The sequence below is a fragment of the Maylandia zebra genome, linkage group LG12, assembly GCF_041146795.1.
Source record: "Maylandia zebra isolate NMK-2024a linkage group LG12, Mzebra_GT3a, whole genome shotgun sequence".
NCBI classification, from domain to species: Eukaryota; Metazoa; Chordata; class Actinopteri; order Cichliformes; family Cichlidae; genus Maylandia; species Maylandia zebra.
The window spans coordinates 5173952-5189149 of NC_135178.1; the positions used below are offsets into that span (position 1 = coordinate 5173952).

The 15198-nt window shown below is 37.5% G+C and overlaps 1 long non-coding RNA gene across 1 annotated transcript; it reads left to right on the forward strand.

Annotated features, from left to right (window-relative positions):
• Window positions 1–4283: 4283 nt before the first annotated feature.
• LOC112432164 (uncharacterized) lies at window positions 4284–14694 on the forward strand. The gene is made up of 6 exons (XR_013101073.1): window positions 4284–4793; window positions 7237–7267; window positions 8227–8258; window positions 10122–10148; window positions 12728–14478; window positions 14598–14694. It is a non-coding gene; the product is annotated as an uncharacterized LOC112432164 (long non-coding RNA).
• The last annotated feature ends 504 nt before the right edge of the window (window positions 14695–15198 follow it).

Below are 15198 nucleotides of genomic sequence, written 5' to 3' on the forward strand. Positions count from 1 at the left end.
CTCCAAATAGATTTCGAGTTAGAAAGCGTTGTTTGAGGGCAAGTCAAGGCAGTTTTTGCTTCGCTCTACTCAGTTATGGTGCATTAGAAGTCAAATATCTTTAATAATTCATATTTTAATGATAAATTGTAAACACTGGAAGATTCCCCCATCTCTTCTGAACAAAACGGTGTAAGAATGACCGCTCTAGCCCCTACGGTTTGGAAATTATGGTCATTTGTTTGAGGGGAGTCCTCACTATGAGAAATAGGCTGCAATAATCCTGTGCCTCTCTGTGCTGCGTGTGTAAAAAGAGGCACCTGTTTTGGCGGGAAAAAGTACACAGGCTCTCTGATTGGTGGATTCAAATTCAGCAGCTCCCAGGCTGACCTAGAAACTTACTTCTCTCTCCCTGTGCATTTTTTTGCTGATTTTTTCATTTAACAAGTATATTTGAGGGACCCTCAGCATGTTCAGCATTTTTTCAGCTGTCCATTTTGCTTTTCCAATTTTTCTGTTTAACTTATTACTATTGTGCTAAATAATACTATTTCTGCTATTTTATAAGATTTGTGCCTAATATAGTATTTCTGCTAAATTACAATATTTCTGCTTTTTATACTATTTGTGCTAAAACATAGTATTTCTACTAAATGTAGTATTTATGCTTAATCATACTATTTCTGCTTTTTATGGGATTTGTGCCTAATATAGTATTTCTGCTTTTTATAGGATTTTTGCTCACACATAGTATTTCTACTAAATGTAGTGTTTATGCTTAATCATCCTATTTCTGCTTTTTATAGGATTTGTGCTTAATATAGTATTTCTGCTAAATTATAGTATTTCTGCTTTTTATAGTATTTGTGCTAAAACATAGTATTTCTACTAAATGTAGTATTTATGCTTAATCATAGTATTTCTATATATTTCTGCCAGGTCCCCAGGCAGCCAATCCTCTGTGAGGACTGAGAAATTCAAATTTTCAAATCAGGGCCTGCACGGCTTCCCAGCCAATCATATATGTGTCCTGAGGCATTCAAATTTGCATATTGGGGCCTTCATGGCTTCTAAGCCAGCCAATCATATCTGAGGGCTGAGGAATTCAAATCCACAAATCAGGGCCTGCACAGCTTCCCAGCCAGCCAATCATGTATGTGGGCTCCAGGTATTCAAATTTGCATATTGGGGAATTCGTGGCTTCTAAGTCAACAAGTCATCCATGTCATATATCTCTAAAAATTCATATTTTAATGATAAATTGTCAACACTTGAAGATTCCCCCATCTCTTCTGAACAAAACGGTGTAAGAATGACCGCTCTAGCCCCTATGGTTAGGAAATTATGGTCATTTGTTTGAGGGGAATCCTCACTATGTGAAATAAACTGAAAGAAGCAGGTCTATGTCTCTGTGCTGCGTGTGTAAAAAAATGCTCCTGTTTTGGCGGGAAAACGTAAACAGCCTCTCTGATTGGTGGATTCAAATTCAGCAGCTCCCAGGCTGACCTAGAAACTTAGTCCTCTCTCCCTGTGTGTGTGTGTGTGTGTGTGTGTGTGTGTGTGTGTGTGTGTGTGTGTGTTTAGTGGGAGAGAGAGGACCCTGCCCTTATTTGACAGCATGTCATTGTAGGATTTAAATTGAACATAGTTAGACTGGTTGACTGGATTAGAGCCTGTGTTTGTGTGTCCCTCTGTGCATTTGTGTTTCAATAAGTTATTACTATTCTGCTAAATCATAGTATTTCTGGTACTTTTCGGTACTTGTGCTAAATGCAGTATTTCTGCTAAATCATAGTATTTCTGGTACTTTTCGGTACTTGTGCTAAATACAGTATTTCTGCTTTTCATAGGATTTATGCCTAATATAGTATTTCTGCTAAATTATAGTATTTCTGCTTTTTATAGGATTTGTGCCTAACATAGTATTTCTGCTAAATTATAGTATTTCTGCTTTTTATACTATTTGTTCTAAATTATAGTATTTCTGCTTTTTATAGGATTTGTGCTTAATATAGTATTTCTGCTAAATTATAGTTTTTCTTCTTTTTATAGTATTTGTGCTAAAACATAGTATTTCTACTAAATGTAGTATTTATGCTTAATAATAGTATTTCTATATATTTCTGCCAGGTCCCCAGGCAGCCAATCCTCTGTGAGGACTGAGACATTCAAATTTTCAAATCAGGGCCTGCACAGTTTCCCAGCCAATCACATATGTGGTCTCAGGCATTCAAATTTGCATATTGGGGAATTCGTGGCTTCTAAGTCAACAAGTCATCCATGTCATATATCTCTAAAAATTCATATTTTAATATTAAATTGTCAACACTTGAAGATTCCCCCATCTCTTCTGAACAAAACGGTGTAAGAATGACCGTTCTAGCCCCTACGGTTAGGAAATTACGGTCATTTGTTTGAGGGGAGTCGTCACTATGAGAAATAGACTGCAAAAATCCTGTGCCTCTCTGTGCTGCTGCGTGTGTAAACAGATGCACCTGTTTTGGTGGGGAAAAGTGCACAGCCTCTCTGATTGGTGGATTCAAATTCACCAGCTCCCAGGCTGACCTAGAAACTTACTTCTCTCTCCCTGTGTGTGTGTGTGTGTGTGTGTGTGTGTGTGTGTGTGTGTGTGTGTGTGTGTGTGACAGAGAGAGAGAGAGAGAGAGAGAGAGAGAGAGAGAGAAAGGCTTTTAATGGGATGATCTCATTGTAAGATTCAAAATCAATATATTTAGACTGGTTGACTGAATTGGATCTTGTGTATGTCTCTCTGTGCATGTGTGTTTCCTTATGTGTCCATATTTGTGATTGTGTGGCTGTTATATTTTTTTTGCCGATTTTTTTCATTTAACAAGTATATTTGAGGGACCCTCAGCATGTTCAGCATTTTTTCAGCTGTCCATTTTGCTTTTCCAATTTTTCTGTTTAACTTATTACTATTGTGCTAAATCATACAATTTCTGCTATTTCATAAGATTTGTGCTTAATATACTAGTTCTGCTTTTTATAGGATTTGTGCTTAATATACTATTTCTGCTTTTTATAGGATTTGTGCTTAATATACTATTTCTGCTTTTTATAGAATTTATGCTTAATCATACTATTTCTATATATTTCTGCCAGGTCCCCAGGCAGCCAATCCTCTGTGAGGACTCAGACATTCAAGTATACAGATCACAGCCTGCACGGCCTCCCAGCCAGCCAATCATATCTGAGGTCTCCCGTTTCCTCTCTTGTCATATCTCAGCGACAGATGTACAGAGAGCAATGAAAATCGCAGTCAAAGTACACCAAAGTCCGCTGATTCAGCCAGTAGAATAATTATGCTTCTAGTCCACCTAGTTTTTGAGTTACACAACGTTTTGTAACTCCAAAAAACGGTGTTTTTCGCCTCTCACCGCGATCTAATTCTGACTCCTCATCAGCCTGTTTTTCCAAAGCGGCCGCTCTCTTTCCCAGTGGCGCAGTTGGTAATGACACGGGTCTGCAAACCAAAGGTCGTGGGTTCGATTCCACCTTGGTCAACATTTTTTTTTTCCCTACAAATTAATACACTGTCACAGACCAGTAATTCATATTCATCATTTATTACAATTCTGCAAACTTTTATGATTTTACCAGCTTTTGATAATATGGACCTCACATTCTTGTTAACACTCCATGGCACAAATACTCTTCCCTTTAGGGTCTGTGTATGTGTGTGTGTGTATCAATATTTCTCCCATTTTAAAGTATTACTCCTCCATAATTGTATTTCTGTTCAATCAAAGTACTTTTACTACATCTTAGTACTTCTGCTCAATCATAGTATTTTTGCCAAATCATGATTTTTGTGCCAAATCATAACATTTGTGTTATGTTAAAGTATTACTACTAATTGGAGGAATTTCTGTCATGTTACAGTATATATGCTAAATATAGTATTTCTGCCAAATCATACTATTTCTACTATGTTATATTTTTCTTTCTAAATACAGCATTTCTGCTATATAATTGTATTTCTGCTTTTTATACTATTTGTGCCTAACATAGTATTTCTGCTAAATTATAGTATTTATGCTTTTTATACTGTTTGTGCCTAATATAGTATTTCTGCTTTTTATAGGATTTGTGTTTAACCTTCAGAGGTCCTTAGGGACATTTATTGTCTTTTGCATTTTTAATTTTAATATAGTATTTCTGCTAAATTACAGTATTTCTGCTTTTTATACTATTTGTGCTAAAACATAGTATTTCTACTAAATGTAGTATTTATGCTTAATCATACTATTTGCATATTGGGGAATTCGTGGCTTCTAAGTCAACAAGTCATCCATGTCATATATCTCTAAAAATTCACATTTTAATGATAAATTGTCAACACTTGAAGATTCCCCCATCTCTTCTGAACAAAACGGTGCAGTGACCGTTCTAGCCCTTACGGTTAGGAAATTATAGTCATTTGTTTTGAGGGGAATCCTTAATGGATAATGTTTATATATATATATTTGTCTTTAAAACATCTTTGCAGACTGACTGTCCTGGACTGGTTGTTGTTGTTTTTTTTTTCAGGTCTGGTGAACTCAGCTCTTTGGTGTTGGTGTTCAGGAGTAGAGCCTTCTAATAATATTTATTCAAGTTATAGATTTAAAGTTCTGCGAGTTTTTTCTGTAGCAAATAAATATTGTATAGAATATTTAAAATCACCTACATTTTTGATGTTTACAATGCCCATTGTGTGTAATACTGGAATTTCCTACTACCCGTGAACGCCTCATCTTTTACCTGACTGCCGGACATCCGCCTTTCCGCACACTTCGCTGAGTCCGCTCTGGGTGAGTGCTGTCGCTCTGCTTCTCCTCTTCTCTCCTAAATGTTTATAGTCTGTTTGTGTGATTTAACGAGTTCTTTTAGTGATTTATAAAGCCAACCGAGGTATAACTCATATTAGAGTAACACAGTGGTTGCTTTTTCTTAGTGAAACGTTGTCATTTTTGTATGTAAAAGGAGTGTTTGATGAGCTAACAACCCGATGCTAATGCCTAGCGCTCCTTTGAGCCCAGTGTGAAATGAAAATTTGACTGTGAACCACGGTTATTGTGTTGTTTTATTAATTACATTTGGTGTGTTTGTCAGTCTGTTACATAAGGTGCAGTTAGTTCTCTTCACAAATCAGTTGGTTGAAACAGCCTCATTCTTTATGCTGTAAAGTTTTTAACGAACCGCCATCTTAGATTCAGTGTCAGCTGTCGGCAAGATCAAAGGAGCCATTTTACCGCCTCTGACCGAACACGGGAGAAAAAGAGTCACGTGTGTCCAGGTCTTGTGGGTTAATTAAGACAAAGGAGGGGGGGAGAAACTGAGGATTAAACATAGGCTATGTCCCCACATACACGGGTATTTTTGAAAACGGAGATTTTCCGTTTTAAAAAACAATCCCGTCCACACATAAATGCAGAAATGAAGGAGAACGCTGCTAGGAACATGCCAAAGCAGCAGGTGGCGCTATCCGGTTGTTCAGTGATGACGCGACGAATCCTACTTCCGGGTCTAAAGTAGTCTGCGTTTAATATGGCTTTTGTGTTGTTAACATGTTTAATGTTATGTATTTTCTTCTATTTGATCTCAAAAAGCTCCTAAAACAGTCAGTGATCCCTGTTGACCTCCCTCGGCTTTTATTACCGCTAATCATTTATTTAAGCTCAGTTTTTAAAACCTTAGGATGTAACTACAGCCCAGCCCATGCAGCAGTATATGAATGACTAACCTCGTATTGTGGATGGATTATCTCAGTTGTTCTCCTGGCTGAAGTTTGGTCCTTTTACAGCATCCTGCCATGCGATTACATTTGTTCCTGACCACCGAGAACACTCACGGTAACTTTTATCGAGTGGAAAAAAAGTTAGCTTGTTTATATTATGCTAACATAGCTGTGTCGCTAGCGGTCACCTAGCACATCATTATATACCAGCTAGTCCAACTTCAGTAACCCTACAAACGTCACTGCCGTTTAGTTTTCTGTCTTCATTTATGCTGGAAGTGATAGCAGAGCTGTACGTTTTAATTTATTTCCAAAACCCCGCAGTCAGGACATGCTATATTGTATTTAGATAGAAGCTAGCGAGCTAACTCCCTGCTAACTTCTAACTCCGTTAAATGTCATAAATTCCGTTTTCATGGATGCCTGGATGTTAAACTCAATTCTTACACCTGGTAGAGCAGAACGCTGATCATTTTATTAAAGATGAAAGACTTTAGACAGTTTTCAACTCTCAGTAATGCCATAGTGATCGTTTGATATATGGACCTGCAGCGGAGTTTAGACCCAGACACGGCTAGTGACGTCAGACTGAACAACCGGATATTCCTAACCGTGTAGAAATGTTGGCCAATCAGAAGTCTAGAAGCCTCGGTGGGAAATGGTAAACAAAGATGGGGCATAGAAGCAGAACCGAGTCATATCTGTGGGGGGACAGTAACTGTGTGCGCATATGTAAGCATTTAAACACTGCAGAGAGAACAATTAACAGTAACCGTATTGTAGAAATGCATTTCACCGAAACAATAACGTTGCGCACAGTGTGACGTCAAAAAAGGCGCTGCGTTTTCTCCGTTTCCCTGTCCACACATAAATGCAAAAACGGAGTTTTCGAAAATATTCTGGCAAGCGTTTTTAGTTTTTCAGTGACCGAAAACGCCGTTTAAGTGTGGACGAAAGGTGCAAACGCATAGAAAAATCTCCATTTTCAAAAGTACGTGTGGACATAGCCCAAGAATAATAAGAACTCCTAATATGTAGACTTTAATTTTTAAGAACTGTTTAACAAAGGCTTGTTTGTGCCAACCTAAATCTGCAGCACAGTTTAAATTCTCACTTTGTGGGAAATTAATGAAATAAACAACAGCCCACCTTCACATAAATAAAATATAGCAGTATATTATTATTAGTATGGTACATAGATATTTATTTTAAAACTACAGCATATTTACTATGATACTATGTGCAGTTGGTAATATTTTAGGAAGTAGAATTTGAATGCAGACCACCTCAAATATTAAAGCCTTAAAAATATGTCGTGCAGTTTTTCATGTATGAGTGTTTTGCAATCTTAAATGAGATGTAGACCAAAGAAAACAGAGGAGAGTTGTTGTTTGTATTCCAGCTGTAGTAAACAAAGAAGTTTAGTGAATCTTTTTGACAACAGAGAGTGATGCAGTATTGATGCTGATTTGAGTTTTCTGATCCTGTATTTTTGTTCTTTGTCTTTTGTTACACAGAGTGAAATAAAGCTTGGTTTTGCCTTTGCTGGTAAGTAAACAGTGATTGTAACTGAAGCAATATGAAATTGGGATTGTGTAACATTTTTAGCAATTTACATACAATAGTTTGGCTTTTTGTGATATCTTGCCATTTGCTCATGGGCAAAAACACATTTAGGATTTATAAGCAGTAAAGCCCCCCCCCCCCCCCCCCCCCACTAGATCTCTGAGTGTCCCTAAAAATGTCCCTGAAGTTTAATAGGCCATTTATGTCTAATTTTAAAGGCTTATCAAAGCATTTCTGTAGTAATTATTGTTTTTATTACACATGTTAAGGCCATTTGAGACTGCAATTAAATTTTGCCCTCTTTAGACTAAAGTGAGTTCATTTTGTGTGAGGTAAAGTGCTGGGAAAAGTCTTTCTTCCTTGCAGATTTATTTTGTTCATGCTTTTTTGTCACATGTTTCAAATCATCTAACAGGGATGATATGAATAAATACAAAAAAGCATTTTAAAGTGATGATTTCACATATGAAGCAGAGAAAACCAAACCAGAGCTATCTGTTCTAATGTGAGAACATGCTGGTCTCTAATACCCAGCTGTGGAAGCCCTGATAGCAAGAACTACCATCAAGCATTTATAGTATCAAGTATTATTTGTGATTGTTGCACGCTTTGAAACTGTGATGTTATCATTTGATCAAGTGTGCAGTGCGAGCAAATCATTGCTTGTGGTATCTGCTGTGTTATGTAATAGCACCAAAGTATTAGAGCTTTACGTTAATGAGGAATTTCTGTGGAATTGCAGATGGATAAAACGACACATCACCTTAATAAAGACAGAAATCTTTAATAAGGTGCAGAAAGAGAAGATGGGGTGTTTATAGTAAAGCTGTTGTAAACAAAGAATTTAACTGATTTTTTTTTTCACTACAGATTGTGATGCAGTATTGACTCTGATGCTGATTTCAGTTGTCTGATTCTGTATTTTTGTTCTTTTGTTACAGAGTGAAACAGAACTTCGGTTTTGCCTTTGCTGGTAAGTAAGCAGCAATTGTAACTGCAGTAATATGACATTGTCACTGTGTAACATGTTTAGCAACTTACCTAACATAGTTTGGTTTTTGTGACATTACCATTTACTGATGGGCAAAAACAAATGGTCAGAATTTATACCTTGTAGCAGCAAAGGCCCCACACATGACCTCTGACTGTCCCTGAAGTTTAACAGGCCATTTGTGTCTGATTTTTATGTTTGAACACAAACAACTGTTTTTATACAGTTGTTCATGTTCTCCGTTTGTTTATGGATTTACCTAGCAGACACAACTATGAACGCATTTTAGGTGAGTTAGTGTAAGTGGTAGCTTAAACACTTAAGAGCACCACAGTTGTTGATTTATATCTTCACTCATATTCTGCTTATGTATTACATTAAAGTCAGACCACTATAGAAGTATTTTTGCCTGAGTGAACAGAAGTGGTAGGTTAAACATTTAAGCAATAATAAAAGACTAAGGCTACGTTCACACTGCAGGCGAAAGCGCATCAAATCCGATTTTTTTGACCCTATGCGACCCATATCCGATCATGCTATGACAGTGTGAACGGCGCAAATCCGATATTTTCAAATCCGATCTGGGTCACTTTCATATGTGGTACTGAATCCGATACATATCCGATGTATTAGAAAGCGACTGCTGTTTGAACGGTCAAGTCGCATTAAATCCGCCTTTTACGTCACCGACACAAGACTGAAGCCAATTATCAGCGCCAGAGAAGCGCCCGAGAAGACATCGCGAACGCTTCCTGGCCATCCAGTGTAGATGTAAGTGAAACTGTTGGGAAGACGACGTAAACATTTTATTTGTACTGTATAATCTGCAGATTCTGACAGAAATCTGCAGCTATCCTTTGAAGCACCGCTCCTCTAAAACAGCAATAAGGATCATTATTAGGTTATTTACATTATTATGTAAATAACAAAATAACTTAAAGCAAAAATTGGGAAACGTGAAGTCCGAAGTCTTTATATTAAGGGCCATCAGTCAAACAATACTGTTGCTCTGGGTCTAAACAGAGCGCGTTGTGTGTGACATCTTCTTTTGCGCATGCGGGCCGCTTTGAGCGTTCACACTAGAGAGCGTTTGCTGTCGCATTTTATTTGTAGTGTGAATGAGCAGACAAAAAAAATCGGATTTGATCAAAAAATCGGAATTGAGTATTAAGACCTGCAGTGTGAACGTAGCCTAAGAGAACCAGAGTTGTGAGTAGGCAATGTTGTGTATGTTAAAGCCTGTGTGTAATTTATGTACACTAAGTTTAAATCAGTTTCTTAATAATTTGCTCGATACAATGTGTTTGAAAATTATGTATAAAAGGGAAATATTGCAAAATACAAAAAGATTCCTGCCAACAGGTACAATGGAAGGACTTTTTATTATAATTTTTAAGAAATTTTAATTGCAAAAATGGCGTGCCACTCTTGTTACTATAACATGTCAGAATTTACATGTATTTTAGGATTTACATATTCAGATCAGAACTAAAACCTGGTGAGGTTTTCTGTTGATTCTAACAGTTGTGGTTTTTCCACACTTTATTAAGCACTGACTTGTGATAGAAAATGATGGAGCTAAAAAGCCATAATCTGTACCAACAAATATTGGTGCCTCTTTTTTGCACTTCTGTAGTATGCATGCCTTTTATTACACATGTTATCACCATGTGAGACTCTGTAACTGAAGTTTGTCCTCTTTAGACTACAGTGAGTTCATAAAGGCTTGAAGAAATTGAGGATTTTACTAGTTATTTCATGTCACAGTAAATTGGATTGTGTGCGAAGAGGTTCAACAGTGTAAGTCATTAAACAGTGATCTGATGTGTTGTTTCCTTTCTCTAGGATACTGATCTGATCGTCGCAAGTCTGGTAAGTAAAGGTTTTGTCTGCGGTACAGTGCTGAGAAAGGTCTTTCTTCCTTGCAGATTTATTTTGTTTATGCTTTTTTCACATGTTTCAAATCATCTAACAAGGATGACCTGGATAAATACAAAAAGCAGTTTTAAAGTGATGATTTCATTTTTGAACCAGAACAACCTGGTCTAATGTAAAAACATGTTGGTCTCTAATACCCAGCTGTGGATGCCCTGATAGCAACAATTACCATCAAGCATTTACAGTAACTGGTAATGACTGGTTTACATCACTGGTTGATTTTGGTCCACTATAATTTCAGAATTGTCATAATTAGATCCAAACAGGACAGGCAAAAAAAGAAAAGAAAAAAGTCTTAATTAAGGCCCAATATAGGGTTTTCAAGTCATGCCAAGTATCTTAATTTCATTAAAGTCCAGACTGATTAGTTTACACCATGTGTTTTGTTTCATTCATTCAATTGGACTTGCTTGTGTGCTTCAGATCCTAAGTGTGATTAAACTTAAGCCCAGGACCTGATGAGTTGATGTAGGTCCTGAAGTAGTAAAGGAACTCTGGGACATCACAGTAACAGCACCATGTTTGACTTTAATGCTGGTGTTTTTCTCTCACTATAGATGATTCAGTTTAGTGCAGTTAGTCAGCACAGCTCTTGGTTATCATCGAGATATTATTAGGCAACTTGTTTTTGCATGTTCAGCTACAACATCTGGGAGGGTTTCTGTTTTCTGAGGTCTCCAGATCCTTAGTAGTCTCTTTGTAAACCTTTACAGAACTATGTGTTTGTTTCACATTAGAGCAGCTCACGACTAGCAGTTTAGGGACAATTAAATATTCACATAGGACAGGGGTCTCAAACTCCACTCTTCAAGTGCCGGTGTCCTGAAGCTTTTCCACGTGTCCCTGTTACAAAACACCTGAATAACATTTGTAGGTCATTAGTGAGAGTATAGAATTTGACTGTGTGCTGAAGTGGCATCCCCTAAGACTACTCAAATTTAAGTAATTTAAGTGTTTGGAAAAATGTACTTCTAAAAGTACTTTCATTGCATCATGTTCATTCACTCATGAGCTGCTATAACATGAATCAAATGGCTGAATTACCACCTCAGCATGCAGTCAGGTTCTGTAGAGTTTTGCTAATGACCTACTAATGTTATTCAGGTGTGTTGCAACAGGGACACATAGAAAAGTTTCTGGACACCAGGCCTTAAGGACCAGAGTTTGAGACCACTGGTGGTAGGGCATTGTGGATTTCAAAAGCTTGTTCCCTTAAATCACTGCCTAAAAACTGCTTTTTGTAATTTGTCATAATGACTTGCAAAGTATAGGTGGGATGAAAACATAAACATAAGACATTTTATAGTGGCCTGATATTTTTATCAAGGCTGTTTTTTGAAAATAATCCTGGCCTAATTTACAAAAGATGAACTGTCTGAAATTCATGTTTGTTTGTTTGTTTAAGAAATGTGGGAATGTCCAGCAAAGATCTTACATGCAACAGCTCAGATACAGCACTCACTTCTGTTCTTTTTATCATGAAATGATCTACAAAGAAATGATCATCATACTAAATTTTGCTAATTAGGCCTTTATATCAGCTATGATAAGTTTATTATAGATTTAGTGGAGTGCTTATTGCTGTGTATCAAACATGCCCCAAATGTGACTGAAATATGTAGAAACTGCTGTGTAGAAACTAGCTGTCTCCAAATTTCTCATTTTGCCAAAATTCATACAGAGTGACCTGAAACTGTGCTGTAACCTCAGTGTGTTGGTTTTGTTGGACCATTTAATATTTACAGTAAGTTACTGTAGCAGCACGTCTTAGTTTGAGTTTATAGACTTAGTTTATTGTTTTAATAGAATGTAAAAATGTCCTTATAACAGTTCCACCATCATTTGTTAAACATTGTCATTCTGTTCAGTCCAATAATTTACTGTAGAACTCTTTAGTATTTAAAGCCCTACATGTACTGTATTTTTGAGATTATAAGGCATAATGTCAATAAACAAGCCTGTTTTTAAGGCAGATTAAGCCGAACAAACAGTCAGATAAGTCCAACTTTATTCAAGTCATTCACAAACAACTCTCAACACTGTTCAGTTGTAACACATAAAATACAGAACAATACACTCACTTTTTCAGTTCATTCCTCATCCACAAATTCATCAAACTCTTCATGGGTTGATCAGTTTGAAATCTGCTTCTTAAGCATGTCTCTTAGCACGTGCCAGGTCCTTGTACACACACCATAATGTTATGTTGAAGCACCGTACGAATTACTCTGCGAGGGTCCTGACTATGGTAGCCATAATGCTCTGACAATACATCAAGCAGCGCAGCTTTGTAGCTTACGAAGTCTTACTAAAATATTTGACAGAATTTTGAGCGCTGTGTACCACAGAAATCCCGTTTGAGGTCAGTAAGCATAACCAGAATCGATACGCTAGGCACATTGTATGTTTTTGAGATAATGACAGGATTTTAGGTGTGCCATATAGTCTGAAGAATATGGTAAATCCAAGCATGTTGGAAATATGACTAATTCCATGCCTTTTGTGTCTTACAGGTGACCTGCTGCAGAAGATCCTCTCTCTCTCTCTATCATTATAAGCAATTCTGTCTATCCTATCACTCTCCCAACTCTATCTAATTTGAAAGCCATTCTATCTTGTATCCCTCTATCCCTACTGCTCTATCTAATTTGAAAGCCATTCTATCTTGTATCCCTCTATCCCTACTGCTCTATCTAATTTGAAAGCCATTCTATCTTGTATCCCTCTATCTCTACCGCTCTATCTAATTTGAAAGCCATTCCATCTTGTATCCCTCTATCTCTACTGCTCTATCTAATTTGAGAATCCAAGTTTTGAGAATCCTTTCAGAATCCAATTTTCAGAAATCCAAGTTACCAGAACTTGATCTATCTGTTACAGAATTCTGAGAGATCTCTGCTCTCACTGCTCTTTCTTTCCTGTCATTAAGCTCTCTCACATTCAGTCATTTTGCTTTAAATTACAAGTTGAATATACAGTAGTAGAATTACAGTACAGTAGAACTTATAGTAGAAACTACTTACACAGCCCTACATTTGTCATTTTAATTTTGCATTAGACTTTAGTTTGGACTGCTAGTTTGGCTTACTTTGATCAATTGTATAAAATATCACCTTTTTATAAGTTTATTTGTAATAAGATAATCTGGTTATTTTGTAATACATACATTCAGATAAATAATAAATCAGATCCAGTCTGTTAGTCTGTTTCATTGGCTATAACATTTGACTGCAAGTTTATAGTATTATTATTTAAGGACAAACCCATTTTGTCACTCAGTGTAAGTATTCAGTCAGTATTGTCATCGAGAAGTGCCTGAGGACCCAGACTTCCTGTTTCCTGACTGCTGCAGAACATCCAGCTGAAGAAACCCCGTTTCTAAAAGAGCTACAATAAAACGGACCAAATTGTTTCCAGAGAACTTTGAATTTCCTTTATTTTGAGTTTGGAGTACAAATCAGCTTTTTAACATCTATTCATATATTCATAAAAACATTTTATAGTATAATAGTACATTTCTCAGATTTAACAGTAACTTAAGGAGTTATAAGTTTTTCTGTGTTTCAAGGTTCAGTTTTGTTTATATTTGTGTATAACCACATATAAGCTCCAGATTGTACTTCAGCAAAATGCCAAGAAAAAGTCAAAGGTCGCAGTCCCAGAAGCTTAGATGGCAAAAGCAGAAAGAACAGGTGAATGTTTCTCAGAGCAGTGAGCAGGTAAAGGTGTGTGTTTCAGCTTTTCCCAGCACAGAAGTGCAGAGCAGTGTTCAGACAGCCACAGTGTCATATGCAGATGTGGTAAAGAGAAGTGTTCCCTCAGTGTCTGTCCCAGAGCCTGAAGTTATGCAGGTAATCCAGACTAAACCCCAGCTAACTGTACAAACACAGCATGATGGAGAGACAGCCACAGTGTCTTATGCAGATGTGGTAAAAAGAAGTGTTCCCTCAGTGTCTGTCCCAGAGCCTGAAGTTATGCAGGTAATCCAGACTAAACCCCAGCTAACTGTACAAACACAGCATGATGGACAAGCTCCAGGACAGTCTCATGTACAGGTTACAAACAGTGAAAATCCACGAGTGAGTAGCGTCTGTGCTTCCCGAAGCCAGGCCGCTCCTAGGTATGGAAAGTACCGGAATCAGCAATGCATGGCTAACAGTTTGGTTTTCCTGTCATTCTTACACGAGGATGAATTTATTACCAGAGCAGATCTAAACCGTGTGTTGGACAAAGGCCATGCCGTCTATTCAGATGCCAGACTGAGGTTTGTGAACAGCGTGTTTCTAGCCTGCGATGAACTTCCCTCAGTTGTTACCAGCCGCACACACGAGTATCAAGTCGACATGTCTCAGTTTGCTCATTACGGCACATTTGATGGTACAGATCACTTTCCGAGCCTTGAACAGGGATTACAGTGTTTGGCTTCAGACGTTCGCTATGCTTTGCTAGTCATGGGAGGAACAGTCATCGCTGTTAGCAGGCTGAATTCAGGTGAATATGCATATTTTGACCCTCACCCACGTAAGTCTACTGGTATGCCATTGTCGCTAAGTGTAAGTGGTGGAACTGCAGTTATGTTGAAATTCACACGTCTTAATGACATGATTGACAGGATCAAACGTTTGTACAGAATGTTTAGCATAGCACCAAGCTGCACTTATGAGCTACAGCCCATCGAGTTTCACAGTGAAAACGCTGCTGACCAAAGAGATGCTAATCAAACCACCGAATACAGACAAACAGCTACAACTGTTACAGCACCAGCTTTAAATGAAGCCGTTCATGAAATAAACTCCCAAAGATCTACTGACCAGACACAGAAGACTGTGAGAGACACTTTAACGACTGAAGTGACATCATCCAGAGTGGATTATTCAAATGAGACAGCTGCTACTGAAAACAACCATCTTCCTTCTGAGTATTTAGAAAAAGAAACATCTGCATCCTCTGTGAGAGAAACGCAGGTAACATCAGATTCTGTTCC